Source organism: Saimiri boliviensis, chromosome 14, assembly GCF_048565385.1.
Source record: "Saimiri boliviensis isolate mSaiBol1 chromosome 14, mSaiBol1.pri, whole genome shotgun sequence".
Lineage (NCBI taxonomy): Eukaryota > Metazoa > Chordata > Mammalia > Primates > Cebidae > Saimiri > Saimiri boliviensis.
This window is the reverse complement of record NC_133462.1, coordinates 1,182,581-1,201,842: the sequence shown is the minus strand read 5'-3', so window position 1 is coordinate 1,201,842 and position 19,262 is coordinate 1,182,581. Positions and strand designations below refer to the sequence as shown.

Here is a 19,262-nt window from a genome sequence, read left to right as displayed (position 1 = left end):
CCATGACTCCTCAAGGTAAACCCAAATAAGGGAAGAGGGTGGTATTGGGGGTCCTTGAAATCCCCTCCCTTTTCAGAATACTGAATGATTATCCCTTGCTTAAAGAAACACCCATACAATTAGAAACCCAAACTCTGTTGTGCATGACTCGCTCTCAGGGGCCTGCCCTCATTTCTGTGTGTACTTCTGCTTTGCAATAAAAGCTGCTTGCCTTTGCTTCATTCTGACTCATCACTGAGTTCTTTCAATGTTGTTAAAAACCTGGATCTCACTGACAATGTCCAGAGACCCTCCTGAATCCCCCGGCAACACAGAGAGGAATTGTGCCCCAAGATGGATTATACCCAGGGCCTCTTCAATATTGGACTTAGACAATTTAGATGAGAATGGGGACTTATGAGCTAATTAGGTTTTGATATTTGGATTTTGAGCTGATAGTATAATGGGATGAGACCTTTTGGGAACCTGAAGTGGGATCAATATATTTTGCATTCAGAACGGATGTGAATCTTGAGGGTCCAGAGGGAAAACTTGTAGGAAGAATAATGCTTCTGAAAGATGTCTATGCCCTAATCCCTACCTGTAGATACGTTACTTTACACAGCCAATGGGACTTTGCAGATGCGATTAGTGTTTCAAGACACTTCAGATGGGCATAATCTAATCACAGGGTCCAAACTTTCCCAGCTACAAGGAGAAAGATGCAAGGACAAAGGAGTCAGAGAGATGGAAGGGGGAAATACGGGCTATCCAGTACTGGAGAGGGGCCCCTAGGAGCTAAGGGAAGCACACATCTCACAGCAAGGAAACACACCTCAGGCCTGCAACCACGTGGAACTTAGTTCTGTCAACAAGCCAAATGAGAGGAATCTGATGCCATAGAGCCCCCTGAAAGTAGCAGCTTGCCAGCATTGGGAATAGCTGGGGCCACGGGGACTTTGTAGGTATAAAGGTGCTGGGGCTGGCCAGGCCTGGCTGCCTCTGCGGGGCTTGGGTTCCAAGGAGGTGGGCACCTAGTTGGTGAGTCTGAAGAGAGCTCTGGAGCCATCGGCCCGCCTCTATGGGCTTTCTGGCCTCCAGGCACCAGGTCCTGTTGCCCTGACCCCTGTGGCCCCAAGCAGCCCAGCTTCTGGGATATCCATGGGTGTAGCTGGAGTCTGCTGAGCGTTTCTTCTGCACCTGGTGGGTTTTCAGGAGCTTCATCCAATTCCTGGGCTGCCACTGTGCCTCGCCCAGCCTCCAGCCCCAAACTATGGATTTGTAGGCATAGCTGCCACAGCAGAGTCCCAGGGCTCCTCCACCCTGCATGCCTCCGCGCACTCCAGCCTGCACCACACCTTGGGCTGAATGTGGTTTTGATTTGCGTTTTTCTAATGACCAGTGATGATGAGCATTTTTTCATATGTTTGTTGGCTGCATAAATGTCTTCTTTTGAGAAGCGTCTGTTCATATACTTTGCCCACTTTTTGATGAAGTTGTTTTTTTCTTGTAAATTTGTTTAAGTTCTTTGTAGATTCTGGATATTAGACCTTTGTCAGATGTGTAGATTGCAAAAATTTTTCCCCATTCTGTTGGTTGCTGATTGACTGTAATGATTGTGTCTTTTGCTGTGCAAAAGCTCTTAAGTTGCATTAGATCCCATTTACCTATTTTGGCTTTTGTTGTCATTGCTTTTAGTGTTTTGTTTTTGTTTTTGTTTTTTGTTTTCCAGGAGCACGTGCGCTTTATTGAATGCCACTGCAGAAAAGTGTGTGAGGGTAAAGGGTTGACACAGGGTGGGCTGGGGGCAGGGCGAGGGATGGAAGCTGGAGTACCAGGGAGACAGACAGGTCACGGGCAGAGCCCCTGGCCCGGGTGATTCCTCTGGATCTACTGATAGGCTTGCAGAATCAGGATTGGGATGATGATCATCAGAATGATCATGATGATGCCCAGAATCCGGGCCCAGATGTTCAGGCACTTGGCAGTGGAGGCGTAGGCCTGGGCCCCGGTCAGGTCGCCAACCATCTTCCTGTCCCTAGACTTCACGGAGTAGGCGTAGGCTATGAAGCCCAGGCAGCAGGAGTTCATGAAGATGGTGTTGAACAGGGACCAGACGACGTGGTCAGGCACGGAAGTCTTGCTTCGGATGTGGATCACGGTGGATGTTGGGGGTGCAGGGTTGTGGGGCACCCCCAGCGCAGCCACCTCATGCTCCTCCTTCAATATCTCATAGTTCGGGGGATAGTGGGTGTTGGCGGGAGTGAAGAAGGTTTGGACAGTGTGGTTCATAGTGTCCAGGGAAGACCGGCCGTGGTGGGGTTGCTGGGATGCTTCTTAGTGGCGCTTCTAGTGTTTTAGTCATGAAGTCCTTGCCTATGCCTATGTCCTGAATGGTATTGCTTAGGTTTTCTTCTAGAGGTTGTTTTTTTTTTTTGAGATGGAGTTTCGCTCTTGTTACCCATGCTGGAGTGCAATGGCGCATCTCGGCTCACCGCAACCTCCACCTCCTGGGTTCAGGCAATTCTCCTGCCTCAGCCTCCTGAGTAGCTGGGATTACAGGTGCGTGCCACCATGCCCAGCTAATTTTTTTTTGTCTTTTTAGTAGAGACAGGGTTTCACCATGTTGACCAGGATGGTCTCGATCTGTTGACCTTGTGATCCACCCGCCTCGGCCTCCCAAAGTGCTGGGATTACAGGCATGAGCCACTGCACCCGGCCTTTTCTTCTAGAGTTTTTATGGTGTTAGGTCTTAAATCTTTAATCCATCTGGAGTTATTTTTATTTTATTATTATTTTTTAATTCATCGACACAGCCAGAGAAGTAAGGAGTTAATTTTTGTAAAAGGCATAAGGAAGGGGTCCAGTTTCAGCTTTCTACACATGGGTAGCCAGTCTTTCCAACACCGTTTATTAAACAGGAAATCCTTTTCCCATTGCTTCTTTTTGTCAGGTTTGTCAAAAACCAGAAGGTTGTAGATGTGTGGCATTACTTCCGAGGCCTCTGTTCTGTTCCATTGGTCTATATCTCTGTTTCGGGTACCAGTACCATGCTGTTTTAATTACTGTAGCCCTGTAGTATAGTTTGAAGTCAAGTATTGTAATGCCTCCAGCTTTGTTTTTTTGGTTTGTTTTTTTTTTGGTTTGTTTTTTTTGCTTAGGATTGTGTTGGCTATGTGGGCTTTTTTTTTATTCCATTTGAAGTTTAAGATGGTTTTTTCCAGTTCTGTGAAGAAGGTCAATGGTAGCTTAATGGGGATAGCATTGAATCTATAAATTATTTTGGGCAGTACGGCCATTTTCACGATACTGATTCTTCCTAACCATGAGCATGGAATATTTTTCCATCTCTTTGTGTCCTCTCTCATTTCCTTGAGCAATGGTTTGTCGTTCTCCTGAAGAGGCCCTTCACATCCCTTGTTAATTGTATTCCTAGGTATTTTATTCTCTTTGTAGCAGTTGTGAATGGGAGTTCGCTCATAATTTGGCTCTCTGTTCGTCTGTTATTGGTACATAGGAATGCTTGTGATGTTTGCACATTGATTTTGCATCCTGACACTTTGCTGAATTTGCTTATCATCTTAAGCAGATTTGGGGCTGAGACAGTGTGGTCTTCTAAATATACAATCATGTCATCTGCAAACAGAGATAATTTGTCTTCTTCTTCTTTTTTTTTTTTTTTTTTTTTTTTTGAGACGGAGGTTCGCTCTTGTTACCCAGGCTGGAGTGCAATGGCACGATCTCGGCTCACCGCAACCTCCGCCTGCTGGGTTCAGGCAATTCTCCTGCCTCAGCCTCCTCAGTAGCTGGGATTCTGGGCACGCGCCACCATGCCCAGCTGATTTTTTTGTATTTTTAGTAGAGACGAGGTTTCACCATGTTGACCAGAATGGTCTCGATCTCTCGACCTCGTGATCCACCCGCCTCGGCCTCCCAAAGTGCTGGGATTACAGGCTTGAGCCACCGCGCCCGGCCAATTTTTTTTTTTTTTTTAAGCGTTTTTTGTACCTCTATCTCCTTCAGTTCTGCTCTGATCTTAGTTATTTCTTGTCTTCTGGTAGCATTTGAACTTGTTTGATCTTGAACCTCTAGTTCTTTTTTTTTTTTTTTTTTTTTTTTGGAGACAGAGTCTTGATCTTTTTGCCAGGTTGGAGTGCAGCAGCACGATCTTAGCTCACTGCAGCCTCTGTCTTCCGGATTCAAGTGATTCCCCTGCCTCAGCCTCCTGAGTAGCTGGGACTACAGGCATGCACCATCACACCCAGCTAAGTTTTTGTGTTTTAGTAGTGAAGGGGTTTCACCAAGGCTAGGATTGTCTCAATCTCCTGACCCCATGATCCACCCGCCTCAGCCTCCCAAAGTGCTGGAATTATAGGAGTGAGCCACCATGCCCTGCCGCTCCTCTAGTTCCTTTGTGACCATAGGGTGTCAATTTTAAATCTTTCCTTGCTTGTCATGCAGGCATTTGGTGATATAAATCTCCCTCTAGGCACTGCTTTAAATGTGTCTCAGAGGTTCTGGTATGTCTTGTTTTTGTTCTCATTGGTTTCAAAGAACAGCTTTATTTCTGCCTTCATTTCATTATTTATCCAGTAGTCATTCAGGAGCAGGTTGTTCAGTCTCCATGTAATTGTGCAGTTTTGAGTGAGTTTCTTTTTTTTTTTTTTTTTTTGAGAGGGAGTCTCGCTCTTGTTACCCAGGCCGGAGTGCAATGGTGCGATCTCGGCTCACCGCAACCTCTGCCTCCTGGGTTCAGCAATTCTCCTGCCTCAGCCTCCTGAGTACCTGGGATTACAGGCATGCGACACCATGCCCAGCTAATGTTTTGTATTTTTAGTAGAGATGGGGTTTCACCATGTTGACCAGGATGGTCTCGATCTCTTGACCTTGTGATCCACCCACCTTGGCCTCCCAAAGTGCTGGGATTACAGGCGTGGGCCACCGCGCCCGGCCCTGAGTGAGTTCCTTAATCCCGAGTTCTAATTTGCACTGTGGTTTGAGAGACTGTTATGATTTCCTTTCTTTTGCATTTGCTGAGGAGCAATTTACTTCCAATTATATAGTCAATTTTAGAGCAAGTGTGATGTGGTGCTGAGAAGAATGTATATTCTGTGGATTTGGGGTGGAGAGTTCTGTAGATGTCTATTAGGTCCACTTGGACCAGATCTGAGTTCTAGTCCTGGATATCCTTGTTATTTTTCTGTCTTGTTAATCTGTCTAATATTGACAGTGGAGTGTTAAAGTCTCCCACTATTACTTTGTGGGAGTATAAGTCTCTTTATAGGTCATTAAGAACTTGCTGTATGGGCCGGGCACGGTGGCTCAAGCCTGTAATCCCAGCACTTTGGGAGGCCGAGGCGGGTGGATCACGAGGTCAAGAGATCGAGACCATCCTGGTCAACATGGTGAAACCCCGTCTCTACTAAAAATACAAAAAATTAGCTGGGCATGGTGGTGTGTGCCTGTAATCCCAGCTACTCGGGAGGCTGAGGCAGGAGAATTGCCTGAATCCAGGAGGCGGAGGTTGTGGTGAGCCGAGATCGCGCCATTACACTCCAGCCTGGTTAACAAGAGCGAAACTCTGTCTCAAAAAAAAAAAAAAAAAAAGAACTTGCTTTATGTATCTGGGTGCTCCTGAATTGGGTGCATACATATTTAAAACAGTTAGTTCTTCTTGTTGCATTGATCCCTTTACCATTATGTAATGCCCTTCTTCCCTTCTTTGTCTCTTCATCTTTGTTAGCTTAAAGTCTGTTTTATCCGAGACTACGATTACAACCCCTACTTTTTTTTTTTTTTTTTTTTTTGCTCTCTGTCCACTTGGTAAATCTTTCTCCATCCCTTTATTTTGAGCCTATGTGTGTCTGCACATGAGATGGGTCTCCTGAATACAGCATATCAGTGGGTGTTGACTCTATCCAATTTGCCAGTCTGTGTCCTTTGTTTCGGGCATTTAGCCTATTTATATTTAAGGTTAATACTGTTATGCGTGAATTTGATTCTGCCATTTTGATACTAACTGGTTGTTTTGCCCATTAGTTGATGCAGTTTCTTCATTGTGTTGATGGTCTTTACCATTTGGTATGTTTTTGCAATGTCTGGTACTGGTTGTGTTGTTACTTTCCATTTTTAATGATTCCTTCAGGAGCTCTTGTAAGGAAGGTCTGGTGGGGACGAAATCTCTCAGCAATTGCTTGTCTGTAAAGGATTTTATTTCTCTTTCACTTATGAAGCTTAGTTTGGCTAGATATGAAATCCTGGGTTGAAAGTTCTTTTCTTTAAGAATGTTGAATATTGGCCCCAGTCTCTTCTGTCATGTAGGGTTTCTGCCAAGAGATCCGCTGTGAGTCTTAAGGGATTCCCTTTGTGGGTAAATTGACCTTTCTCTCTGGCTGCCCTTAGCATTTGTTCCTTCATTTCAACCTTGGTGAATCTGACAATTATGTGCCTTGGGGTTACTCTTCTTGAGGAATATCTTTGTGGTATTCTCTGTATTTCCTGGATTTGCATGTTGGCCTGCCTTGATGGATTGGGAAAGTTCTCCTGGATAATATTCTGAAGAATGTTTTCCAACTTAGTTTCATTCTCTTTCCAACCAGTCTCATTGAGATGAACCTGGGAACGTGGTACCTCAGTTGGAAATTCAGAGATTACTCGCCTTCTGCATCACTCTCGCTGGGAACTGTACACCGGAGCTGTTCCTATTTGGCCATCTAGCCATGTTGGTGGAAGATCTTTTTTTTTTTTTTTTTTTTTTTGTGGGAGAGTCATGCTCTGTCACCAGGTTTGAGTGCAGTGGTGTGATCTTGGCCAATTGCAACCTCCCCCTCTTGGGTTCAAGCTGAACCCATTCTCCTGCCTCAGTCTCCTGAGTAACTGGGACTTCAGGTGCACACCACCATGCTCAGCTAATTTTTGTATTTTTAGTAGAGACAGGGCTTCATCATGTTGGTCAGGATGGTCTTGATACCCTGACCTCATGATTTGTCTGCCTCAGTCTCACAAAGTGCTGGGATTACAGGCGTGAGCCACGATGCCTGGCTAACCAATTTTTTTGCTTTTAAATTTGCCGCTTGTGTATTTTCAGTGAATTGCCTATTTCACCTGTCTCATATATTACGAGTTTCGGTTCCTTTTCTGTCAGTAAAAATAGACAGTGGAACAACAAATACATGTTGGAATTTTTTTCATTCGGTAACATGAATGACATTTTTGCTTTTGCATACTAAACATATTTTCTAATTTTTTTTTTTTTTTTTTTTTTTTGAGACGGAGTTTCACTCTTGTTACCCAGGCCGGAGTGCAATGGCGCGATCTCGGCTCGCCGCAACCTCCGCCTCCTGGGTTCAGGCAATTCTCCTACCTCAGCCTCCTGAGTAGCTGGGATTACAGGCACCGCCACCATGCCCAGCTAATTTTTTGTATTTTTAGTAGCGAGGGGGTTTCACCATGTTGACCAGGATGGTCTCGATCTCTTGACCTCGTGATCCACCTGCCTCGGCCTCCCAAAGTGCTGGGATTACAGGCTTGAGCCACCGTGCCCGGCCTCTAATTTTTTTTTAATCTTGTTGTACAACATAATGGCTTCCTTTAGTATATACTTTTATGTTTCATCAGCGTATATTAACATTTTTCACCACTTTTCTAATTGTAAAATTTTAATAATAGAAATGCAGCCGAGTTTACGGTGTTTGCCATTCCCTTGATACTAGGAATCTCACCATGGCCAATTTCAAATTGCCAATATTTTGTCACTGAACATGGAGATGTGCAGAATTGTCAGTAGCACACCATCCTATTTGTGCCATATTGATGTAGTGGCTGCAAATAATATCAAGCACATAGGTAACACACATAGTAAAATACTTGAGTGATAAGGTTTGAATATAACTTAAACAGCTTAATTGATTAAATCAGTTATATAGCTGACCTAACTCCTAATTAAAATGTACATGTTCTTGTTTGGGTACATAAAGTTTTATCCTGCTCTTGCAAATTTTTCTTACACATAAAATACTGATACAAGGGGATACTTTATGTTTCGTAGTGGCTGTTTTCAAATATACACAAAAGTGGTAAACACTCTTAGGAAGCTCCATGGTTTCCCCCTCAGTCTTCTATTATAATTTATGATCATTTTTGTTGCATGCATTCTTATGCACATTAATGAGTTATTTTACTGTTAAAGCCGGATATGTAATTTAATACATAGTTTCTTTAGAATAATTTTCTGAAGTACATGGGATTTTCGTATAGCTGATTAATATTTTACAAAATATAAAAATATTTTTAAATATGCTGTCAGTGCTAAATATTACTAAATTTTTCAAAGATTTTTTTTTTTTTTTGAGACGGAGTTTCGCTCTTGTTACCCAAGCTGGAGTGCAATGGCGCGATCCCGGCTCACCGCAACCTCCGCCTCCTGGGTTCAGGCAATTCTCCCGCCTCAGCCTCCTGAGTAGCTGGGATTACAGGCACACGCCACCATGCCCAGCTAATTTTTTGTATTTTTAGTAGAGACGGGGTTTCACCATGTTGACCAGGATGGTCTCGATCTCTTGACCTTGTGATCCACCCGCCTCGGCCTCCCAAAGTGCTGGGATTACAGGCTTGAGCCACCGCGCCCGGCCTCAAAGATGTTTTAATAGTAAGTATAAACAAAAACTCCAGACCAATGTCCCTGATGAACATACATGCAAAAATTCTCAAAAAATGGGTTCATGAAATGACTAACACAAGATCCATCAGAACAAAAATGAGTTTCATAGATGTAATGACCTGACCAAAGATAATTATGGTTTTGTTTGGAACATTAGTGGTATTTAATGTCCTATTTTCCAGATATAAGTAAATCCTTTCCATTCTCTCAAGTCTCTTGAATTATCTACACTCATGACATTTGGTAGATTATACTTTTATGAACAGAAAGCAAACATTTATTTTTCCTTTTTGCCTGATCCCTCCAAAATTTGGAACTCCTATTGAATATATATTTTTTGAGACAGGGGCTTGCTCTGTCACCCAGGCTGGAGTGCAGTGGTGCAATCTTGGCTCACTGCAACCTCTGCTTCCTGGGTTGAGGCAATTCTCCTCCCTCAGCCTCCTGGGTAGCTGGGATTACACACACATACCACCACACACAGCTAATTTTTACATTTTTAGTAGAGACAGGTTTTACCATGTTGGCCAGGCTGGTCTCGAACTCCTGACCTCAGGTGATCCTCCTGCCTTAGACTCCTAAAGTCCTGAGATTACAGGTGTGAGCCACCATGGCTGGCCTGAATATTCTTCTTTCACAGCAGTGCGAGCATTTGTCTAAGTTCGAAAAGAATCTGTTCTCCTTGTAACAGAACATAATTGGAAACAAGGCTTTGACTAGAATGTCATATTTGAAAATGATGACCAGTTTTAATGAACTAAGGTTGAGTTTATAGAGCCAATGCTTAGAAATGCCTCTTGGAAAACTGGCCTGGTACCTGACTTGTAGGGTAACCATTCTTACGTGTAAGTTAGGAAGGGGATTTTCTGGCAGGCCTGATGATATGCTTTAGCTCTGTGCTGCCACCCCAATCGCACCTAGAATTATAGTACTCCCCACGTGTCAAGGGTGGGACCAGGTGGAGATAATTGAATCATGAAGGCAGTTTCCCCCATACTGTTCTCCCGGTGGTGAGTTCTCACAAGATATGGTGGTTTTATAAGGGTCTTCCCTCTTTGCTCAGCAGTGATTCTGTCTCCTGCTGCCCTGTAAAGAGGTGCCTTTTGCTGTGATTTTAAGTTTCCTGAGGCCTCTTCAGTAGTTGGAACTGTGAGTCAGTTTAGCCTCTTTTCATTATAAATCACCCAGTCCTGGGTATTTTCTTATAGCAATGTGTGAATTAACTAATACACTCAAGAAACTTAGAATATTTGGAGGATCTTGAATCCACCCAAATCTACAGAGGGCAACATCTGGTAGCAAGTTCTTGGCTCAGCTTCCAAGTCTTGAGTCTTAAAAACTCTAATTTGTGGGTTTTGTTTTTTTTTTTTTTTTTGAGATGATGTCTTGCTCTGTCAGCCAGGCTGGAGTGCAATGGGACGGTCTCAGCTCACCGCAACCTCTGCCTCCCAGGTTCAAGGGATTTTCTTGCCTCAGTCTTCTGAGTAGGTAGGATTACAAGTGTGTGCCAACCGGCTAATTTTTGTATTTTTGGTAGAGACGGGGTTTCACCGTGTTCATCAGGCCGGTCTCAAACTACTGACCTCATGATCTGCGCACCTCAGTCTCCCAAAATGCTGGGATTACAGCTTTAGCCACAGCGCCCGGCCTAATTTGAGATTCTTTATGAAACAGTCTAGCAAAGCAAACTTAAAAAGGCCTAAGTAGTTAATTATCATTTTTGCTGCACTAATATAAATTATCCAGCCAAATATAATGAAACCAGACAAATTCTGCAAACAAGAATCAAAAGTGGGTAATTGTAGATGAAAATCGTATGTTGAAATGGAAAATTATACTGACCCCTGTGGGTTCTCAATTCTTATTTCTCCAGTATCTGGCTATGACTCTCCAAACTAACACTTCCAATTTTGTCCCACCCTCCTGAACTGGCATCACTGATCATTAAAATGACCTTTCCCTGAAGCCCTGAAAGTGGAAGATGGACATCTTGATAGAAACTTAAAAGAGCCGGGCACGGTGGCTCACGCCTGTAATCCCAGCACTTTGGGAGGCCGAGGCGGGTGGATCACAAGGTCAAGAGATCGAGACCATCCTGGTCAACATGGTGAAACCCCGTCTCTACTAAAAGTGCAAAAAAAAGTATCTGGGCGTGGTGGCACGTGCCTGTAATCCCAGCTACTTAGGAGGCTGAGGCAGGAGAATTGCCTGAACCCAGGAGGCGGAGGTTGCGGTGAGCCGAGATCGCGCCATTGCACTCCAGCCTGGGTAACAAGGGCGAAACTCCGTCTCAAAAAAAAAAAAAAAAAAAAAAAAAAAAAAAAGAAAGCTCCTGCCACAAACTCCAGGAGTGTTGCGATGTTGGCTGGGCCTGAGTAGTGATAGGAGGAGTTGCGGTTGTTAAGCGCGTTGCTCGGTAAAGAAACCCCCAGGCAGGCTTCATGTCGCCCACGAAGTTTTATTTAGCGCTTGGGTGCAAGCGGGCCAAGTCCAAGATAGGAGTTAGGCAAGGGGAGTAGGAAAGGGGACTGATTTTATAGCTTGGTGCAAATGGTCAAAGATGGTAATCTGAGCTGGGCGCGGTGGCTCAGGCCTGTAATCCTAGCATTTTGGGAGGCTGGGGTGGGTGGATCACCTGAGGTCAGGAGTTCAAGACCAGCCTGGCCGTCATGGTGAAACCCCATCTTAAAAAAAAAAAACAAAACATGGTAATCTATTTTAGGGAGGGGAAGAGCGACACGGGATGCAAGGTCACAGGGGTGGGGGTTGTCTATTACCAACTGGCGTAGTCATAAGGGTGGGGATTATCTGTTGCTAGCAGAGGGGAAGGTGTGGTAAATTACAAACAGCAGTGGGGATCTTGAGAAACCTGATGTCTGGGGGGAAATTTTGCAGGGCTGAGTAGGAACAATGGTCAGACACTGTAGGGGGAGAGCAATCAGTTGAGGCAAGAACTCGTTTCACTTTTCTTTATGGCCATCCGGTTACTTCAGACTTTCTGGCTCTTGGAGACCATTTGGAGGTGTATGTGCAGGTCACCGAGGATATAATGGCCAGGCTTGGACATGGAGGCCTGACAGTCCTATCTTCTTATATATGTATAAAGAAAAAGTTTAAAAAGAGAGGGGAGTAGGGGTGATGTTTCTCAAGGCTTCTTTAAGCATGACAGAGGGCTGTGCGGACAGCTAAAATAAAAGTCTTTGATTTTTGTAGTTTAGTAAGTATTTAGTTTAAGTCTTTGGCTTAGGGCACCATTTTCTGTATTTAACAAGGTGCCAATTGGCATATTTTTGAGCTTGAAATTTTCCTAATAGGGTGAATTTTCTAAAAATAGCCTTTAAATGTAATGGCTTTAATGGGGAAAATGATGAAGCCTTGGGTCAAGGTTGGAATAGTGTCCAGTCAACCAGTGCTTTTCGTCCCCATTTTCAATCATATGAATAAGACTGCATGTCGTCAAGCCAGTAATCTATTATATTACCCTTTTCCCATAAGTTTAAGTGGTGTTCTGAATGGAGGAGTTCAATAGTTCTGATTGCCGACCCTATACAAGAGAGATAAGTATAATTACTCTTTATCTCCTGAGTTGAGCTGAGGCTGGCAAAAGTAAAAGTGTCCCAAGCCCTCTAGTAGCCACTGGTATACTTTGTGGTGACCTGGATGTTGGTTTGGCTGCCAAATACGGGGTACAGGCTCTGTATGTGTGTACTGCAGTTTATCTTCATAAGTTTGGGCCTGGGGACACCATGGGCAAGTGTCTGATGGCTGCCACCCCATTACATCTTAGGATTTTTTTGCCAGAGGCTTTTCAATTCAGGGATAGGGAAGATTCTTGAGACTAGGTCAAACTACTATTATGGGGAGTTGATCCTAGAAGACTTGGATTGAAAGGGATATGTGTGGGTTCTGGAGAGGTATTAAACTGCATCTTGACCTTAGCCAGGTGTTGCCTGGGATTATTATTTTATTTTTATTTTTATTTTTAAAAAGATGGGGTTTCACCATGATGGCCAGGCTAGTCTTGAATTCTGACCTCAGGTGATCCATCCACCTCGGCCTCCCAAAGTGCTAGGATTACAGCCGTGAGCCGCGCACCTAGCTGCCTGGAATTCATGAGTGGTGAACTGGTGCTTGTGGTTGATCCTAGAAGAGTGAAGGCTATGAAATAGGACTGGAGACTAGACAGGCAAATGAGGCGGGAGGATTGGTAAGGCGTCTTGTCTTAAGCTGCTGAGAGGTCCTGGGACAGGGGTTGATATTGTGGGGTTGTTAAAAGTAGCATTTGCCGCCGGGCACGGTGGCGCAAGCCTGTAATCCCAGCACTTTGGGAGGCCGAGGCGGGTGGATCACGAGGTCAAGAGATCGAGACCATCCTGGTCAACATGGTGAAACCCCGTCTCTACTAAAAATACAAAAAATTAGCTGGGCATGGTGGCGCATGCCTGTAATCCCAGCTACTCAGGAGGCTGAGGCAGGAGAATTGCCTGAACCCAGGAGGCGGAGGTTGCGCTGAGCCGAGATCGCGCCATTGCACTCCAGCCTGGGTAACAAGAGCAAAACTCCGTCTCAAAAAAAAAAAAAGAAAAAAAAAAAATTGCCATATAGAGTGATTCATTATGGCCTGCATATGGTTTTGTAGGAATTGAGAGACTAAGTGGAAAATGCAAGGTTTGAATAGGAGGTGAAGGAAGATGGTTATTAACGGAGTAAGGATCAGAGAAAGCCAGCAAGAAAACAGCCAGGTGGGTTTGGCATAGTTATTTGCCGGGTTAGTAAATTTCTGGGCTCTGTCGTTGAGCCTTCTGATATTGTCATAAACTAAGCCAGACTGATTTAAGTAAAAGCAGCATTCCTCATTTAGAAATATAGAGTCCTTTCATTTCTGAAGTAAGTCGAGGCCATGAAGATTCTGGAGGACAGTTGCAGCTAAAGAATTAATTTGAGCCTGAAGGACAGATAAAGTATTATATATGTCAGTAATGCTAGCAGAGAAATCAATATACAGACTACAGAATGTTGTGACAGAGGGGGTGACCCCCACTATGCCAGTTCCGAGGCCCACAAAGGAGGTTGCAAACCCTGTTCCCAGGAGTAATGGAATTAGCTGAATGACTCTTTTTTGTCTAGTGGGTGTCATTAGGAGGACATGCAGTTGTTTATTACCATTGGCAAATTGCATTTTAGGAATAAGGAAGACTAAGGCACAGGTGCCTGTCCAGTTAGTAGGTAAACACATATAGGTGGAGGATCCACATAAGAAGAGGCCTGGGGCAAGGCAGAATTGAAAATGTAGGTGAAAAGGTGGGAGGGAGCTTTGAAAGGGGAGTCAGATACCCAAAGTCTTAAAGATCCAGTAGGGACAGCAGCCTTTAGAGGTTGAAAGGGAGATTGATGGGGGAATTGTGTAGTGGAAGTGGTCTGATTTTCATGTTGTATGTGGAAGCACGTCGTATCAACAAATAGTCTGCTATTAACATTTGTAGGGCCATGTATGAGTAAGCATCAAAAGTGTCTAAGAGGAAAATCTGAGGAACAAGGAGACAGTATCCAAGGATGGAGTGAGAGACAAGGAAGGTGCTGACCTAGACGGTAATGACTGTTAACATTTTTGAGGTTATTAGTGATAAAGGGTTTGTCAGTGAAGTGAAGTGAGTATGCTCCTGCAGGCATATTCACGTGTGCGCCAGGGCCTTGGAGATGGAGAGTAACGGAGCACTTGGAAGGGGGAAAGTGACACAAGGGAATTACATTGGTTCGTTGACGGGAAATGCATAGAGGAGCAAGAGTGGGGATAGTTGTCTCTGTAGTAAGGGTTCCTAATACGGACGGAGTGGAGTTCATATGAGGTAAGAGTTGCCGTAGATAGTTGAGGACAAGTATAGCAGCTTGTTGGTATGAAATGTCTGAGGAGTTTTTCCTAAACTTGTCTAAGAAAGAGAGAGGCTCCACGGGAGGGTAGAGATGGGGACTGTTAAAAGAGATGCAGAGGTATAGGGAGATGGAAGAGGTAGCCCAGTCAGCTACAGGGCAGGAATAGTGGTATAAGAGGAAGAGCAAAGAGAGATGAAGAGCCAGCAATTATTCGCCAACAACGGGTTGGAATTAGTGAGGAGGAAATGGGTTGGATTGATGGTATGTTGAAGATAATTAGGAAGGGATAGGGAGTTACAGAATGGGACTGAGAATAAGAGTGAGTAGAAGAGTAAGGAAGAGAACTTCATTAGGGTAAAAGAATTGGAGTGTCCCTTGCTACATAAGGTCATCTATCCATTCAAGGAAGGAGTCAAGGGTGAGTGTTTGTGGGTAGAATCAGGAGATGTCAGCCAAAATGCTCTCGAGGAAAATAGTAAACCAGCAAGGCCAGCAGGCCTAGGGCATTTAAATGTAGATGAGAAGGGTGATTAGAAGTATAGTTAGACAGAAAGCAACAGAAATAGAGAGCTTGTGAGGTACAGACCAAGCTTTAGGGGTGACCGTGTAGAGTCCTGCTGCAAATTAAGATGAGGATTCCTGTTGATGTTGAAATATAAACTAAACTGGTGTGTGGCTTGTGTCTACTCTTCAGGAATTTGAGTAGGCTTAAGAGAAGTAGGAGAGAGTACTTGCGCTTTCAAGAGGAGATAGATGGGCTAGGCTGGTTGTCTGATGGGCACAATTTAATCCTGGACCGGTGAACCCAGTGGGGAGGGTTTTGTGGATGGACAGCAGTTGGAGTAGTGTAGATAACCAGGTAGGGGCCCTTCCACTGAGGCTGTAGAGCTGGAAAGGTTAGATCCTTGAGCAGCACTTATCATCCAGTTAGGGTGTCCTCATAAGGCCGTGTATGTGGAGTGGGGAGGAGGTTAGCAGCTTGATGAATTTCCTGCCTATTTTGTTGTGAAATGGGAAGATAGTCTCCAGGAGGGCTAGTGTCTGGGAGAAGGTTAGGCCCAAGCAAAAAGGTATAGCCATGTAAGAGTTCAAAGGGAGGCCGGGCACGGTGGCTGACGCCTGTAATCCCAGCACTTTGGGAGGCCAAGGTGGGCGGATCACGAGGTCAAGAGATCGAGACCATCCTGGCCAACATGGTGAAACCCTGTCTCTACTAAAAATACAAAAATTAGCCGGGTATGGTGGCGTGCACCTGTGGTCCCAGCTACTCAGGAGGCTGAGGCGGAAGAATTGCTTGAACCCAGGAGGCAGAGGTTGCAGTGAGCCGAGATTGCGCCACTGCACTCCAGCCTGGTGACAGAGCAAGACTCCATCTCAGAAAAAAAAAAGAGCTCAAAGGGGCTGTATCTTGTGGGTTCCTGACGAGTGACATGAATTCAGAGAAGAGCAGTAGATAAAAGGGATACCCAGTTCTTCTTTAATTGAAGGGTGAGTTTGATAAGATTTGTTTTTAGGAGGCGATTAGCTTTTTCTACTTTTCCTGATGACTGAGGGTGCTAAGGGGCATGGAGATTCCTTTGAATGCTAAGGGCCTGCAGAGACTGCTTGGGTGATTTGGCTAATGAAAATGGGACCGTTGTCAAATTATATGGAAGTCAGCAGGCCAAATAGGGGAATGATATCATTTAACAGACAAGAAATAACAGCAGTGGCCTTTTTTGTTCCAGAAGGGAAGGCTTCAATACACTCTGTAAAGATATCCACCTGTACAAGAAGATATTTGAATTTTCGGACACAAGGCTTATGAATAAAGTCAATTTGCCGTATTACATGTGGGTAAATCCCCGGGCTTGGTGAACGGGAAAGGGAGGGAGGTCTTAGAAGTCCCTGGGGGTTGGTAGAGTGGCAGATGGAGCACTGAGATGTAATTGTTTTATGGATGGATTTCCACGAAGGGAAGGAGATAAGAGGTTCTAAGAAACGGGCCAAAGGCTTATATCCCAAATGAAAGTGGTTGTGAAAGGCAGAGAGGTTAGACTGGGCTTGCAAGGCAGGAAGAGGGAATTTTCCTTGATCGAAAAACCAACTATCTTGAGTGGGGAGCAACTGGTCGGTTAAGGATTCAGAAGGAGAGTAAGTAGGAGTAATTGAGGAAAAAGAAAAATATTGTCCGCTGGTGGGGGATATTGGTGCGTAGGCTGCCTTCTTGGCTGTCTCATTGGCATAAGCATTTCCTTGGGCAATGGGATCTAAAGTTTTTTGGTGTCCTTGAAAGTGGACAACTCCGGCCTTGGCTGGGAGAAGGGCAGCTTTAAGGAGAGGTCTTTTTTTTTTTTTTTTTTTTTGAGATGGAGTTTCGCTCTTGTTACCCAGGCTGGAGTGCAATGGCGCGATCTCGGCTCACCGCAACCTCCGCCTCCTGGGTTCAGGCAATTCTCCTGCCTCAGCCTCCTGAGTAGCTGGGATTACAGGCACGCGCCACCACGCCCAGCTAATTTTTTGTATTTTTAGTAGAGACGGGCTTTCACCATGTTGACCAGGATGGTCTCGATCTCTTGACCTCGTGATCCACCCGCCTCGGCCTCCCAAAGTGCTGGGATTACAGGCTTGAGCCACCGCGCCCGGCCCAGGAGAGTTCTTATTAAAGAAGCATTGATAATGGAAGATCACTGTGTAGTGAGAAAGCACCTTTCTGCCCAGATGACAGTGTGGTGATGGAAGATGTGGAAAGCATATTTGGACTCATGAAGATGTTGACTTTTAGCCCTTTTGCCAGGGTGAGGGCACATGTGAGTGCTATCCGTTCAGCTTGTTGAGAAATAGTAGACAGGGGAAGGATGGCAACTTCAATGATAGAAGTGTGGGAGACAACAGCACAGCCAGCCTGTCCTGGAGAGGACTGGTTAGGTTTTGAAGAACTGCCATTAATAACCCATGTGTGATCAGTCTCGGATAGGAAAAAGAGAGATGTGGGGGAAAAGAGGAGACAGCAATGTGAGTCAGGGAGATACAGTCATGTGGTGCGGGTTTTGCATTTGTGTTTGGTATTAGATGAGAGGCTGGATTAAAATTGGGATCATGTGCAGTAGTCACAGTGGTAGTCTCAATAAAGAGCGAATAGAGTTGAGTAAGATGTGGGGCAGATAACAGATGTGGAAGAAGCCAAGAGGATGCTAAAGATTGAAGATTGTGAAAGCTGTATAGAGTGAGGCATAGCTTGTGATTTTGGAAGTCTCAAAAAGTAGATCAGATCAGACTGGGCGTGGTGGCTCATGCCTGTTTTCCCAGTACTTTGGGAGGCTGAGGCGGGTGGATCAGGAGGTCAAGAGATCGAGATCAGGGGCCGGGCGCGGTGGCTCAAGCCTGTAATCCCAGCACTTTGGGAGACCTAGGCGGGCGGATCACGAGATCAAGAGATCGAGACCATCCTGGTCAACAGGGTGAAACCCGGTCTCTACTAAAAATACAAAACATTAGCTGGGCATGGTGGCGCGTGCCTGTAATCCCAGCTACTCAGGAGGCTGAGGCAGGAGAATTGCCTGAACCCAGGAGGCGGAGGTTGTGGTGAGCCGAGATCGCGCCATTGCACTCCAGCCTGGGTAACAAGAGCGAAACTCCGTCTCAAAAAAAAAAAAAAAAAAAAAAAGTGAATATATAAAAAGAAAAACGAACAATAAAAAAAAGTGAGTATAAGAGAAAAGAAAATAACAATTGGGGTCAACAATTGGAGACTTCCCTGCCACTGAAGGTTATCTATTCACTCTAAGAGAGAGTTAAGGTTGGCAGCTTGAGGGTAAAACCATGAAATACTAGCTGTAGTTGCCTGGAGGAAAAATGTAAACTGGCAACTTAAACAAAAGCAGGGCATGTAAAAGTAAATGAGTACAGTGAATTTGAGCACAATTAGACAGAAAATTATAGCAACAGAGACTTTCTGAGGTGTGGTTTAAGTAACGGGGGCGACTGTCTAAAGGCCTTTTGCAAATAGTAGTGTTAAGAAAAAGATGATTCCACTTCGCAGATGCGGGTGAGTTAAAGAGAAGTGGGAGCTGTGTTATTACAATGGGTCCAGGGGTGAATAGTCATGCAAGGGGTATGTCTGCCAACACAAAACCCTGATTGTTAAGCAAAGAGGTGGTGCTGATTATTGGGGGTCCTGTAAAGCAGACAGATAGGCTAAATGAAGCGGTTTGGGTAACTGGAAAGTTTTTTTTTTTCTTTCTTTTCTTTTCTTTTATTTTATTTTATTGCATTTTAGGTTTTGGGGTACATGTGATGAACATGCAAGATTGTTGCATAGGTACACACATAGCAGTGTGGTTTGCTGCCTTCCGTCCCCTCACCTATATCTGTCATTTCTCCCCATGCTATCTCTTCCCACCTCCCCACCCCCCCGCCCCTCCCCCATTTCCCCCCAACGGACCCCAGTGTGTAGTGCTCCCCTCCCTGTGTCCATATGTTCTCATTGTTCAACACCCGCCTATGAGTGAGAATATACGGTGTTTGATTTTCTGCTCTTGTGTCAGTTTGCTGAGAATGATGGTTTCCAGGTTCATCCTTGTCCCTACAAGGGACGCGAACTCATCGTTTTTGATGGCTGCGTAATATTCCATGGTGTATATGTACCACATTTTCCCTATCCAGTCTATCATCGTTGGGCATTTGGGTTGGTTCCAGGTCTTTGCTATTGTAAACAGTGCTGCAATGAACATTTGTGTGCACGTGTCCTTGTAGTAGAATGATTTATAATCCT

At 44.7% G+C, this 19,262-nt stretch overlaps 1 protein-coding gene and 1 pseudogene across 1 annotated transcript in view; one reads left to right on the top strand and one right to left on the bottom strand.

The window, feature by feature from the left end:
- Window positions 1-19,262, top strand: part of LOC101048742 (uncharacterized) — a 264,023-nt gene that overhangs the window by 173,541 nt on the left and 71,220 nt on the right.
- On the bottom strand, window positions 1,838-2,275 carry LOC141581219 (interferon-induced transmembrane protein 3 pseudogene; annotated as a pseudogene).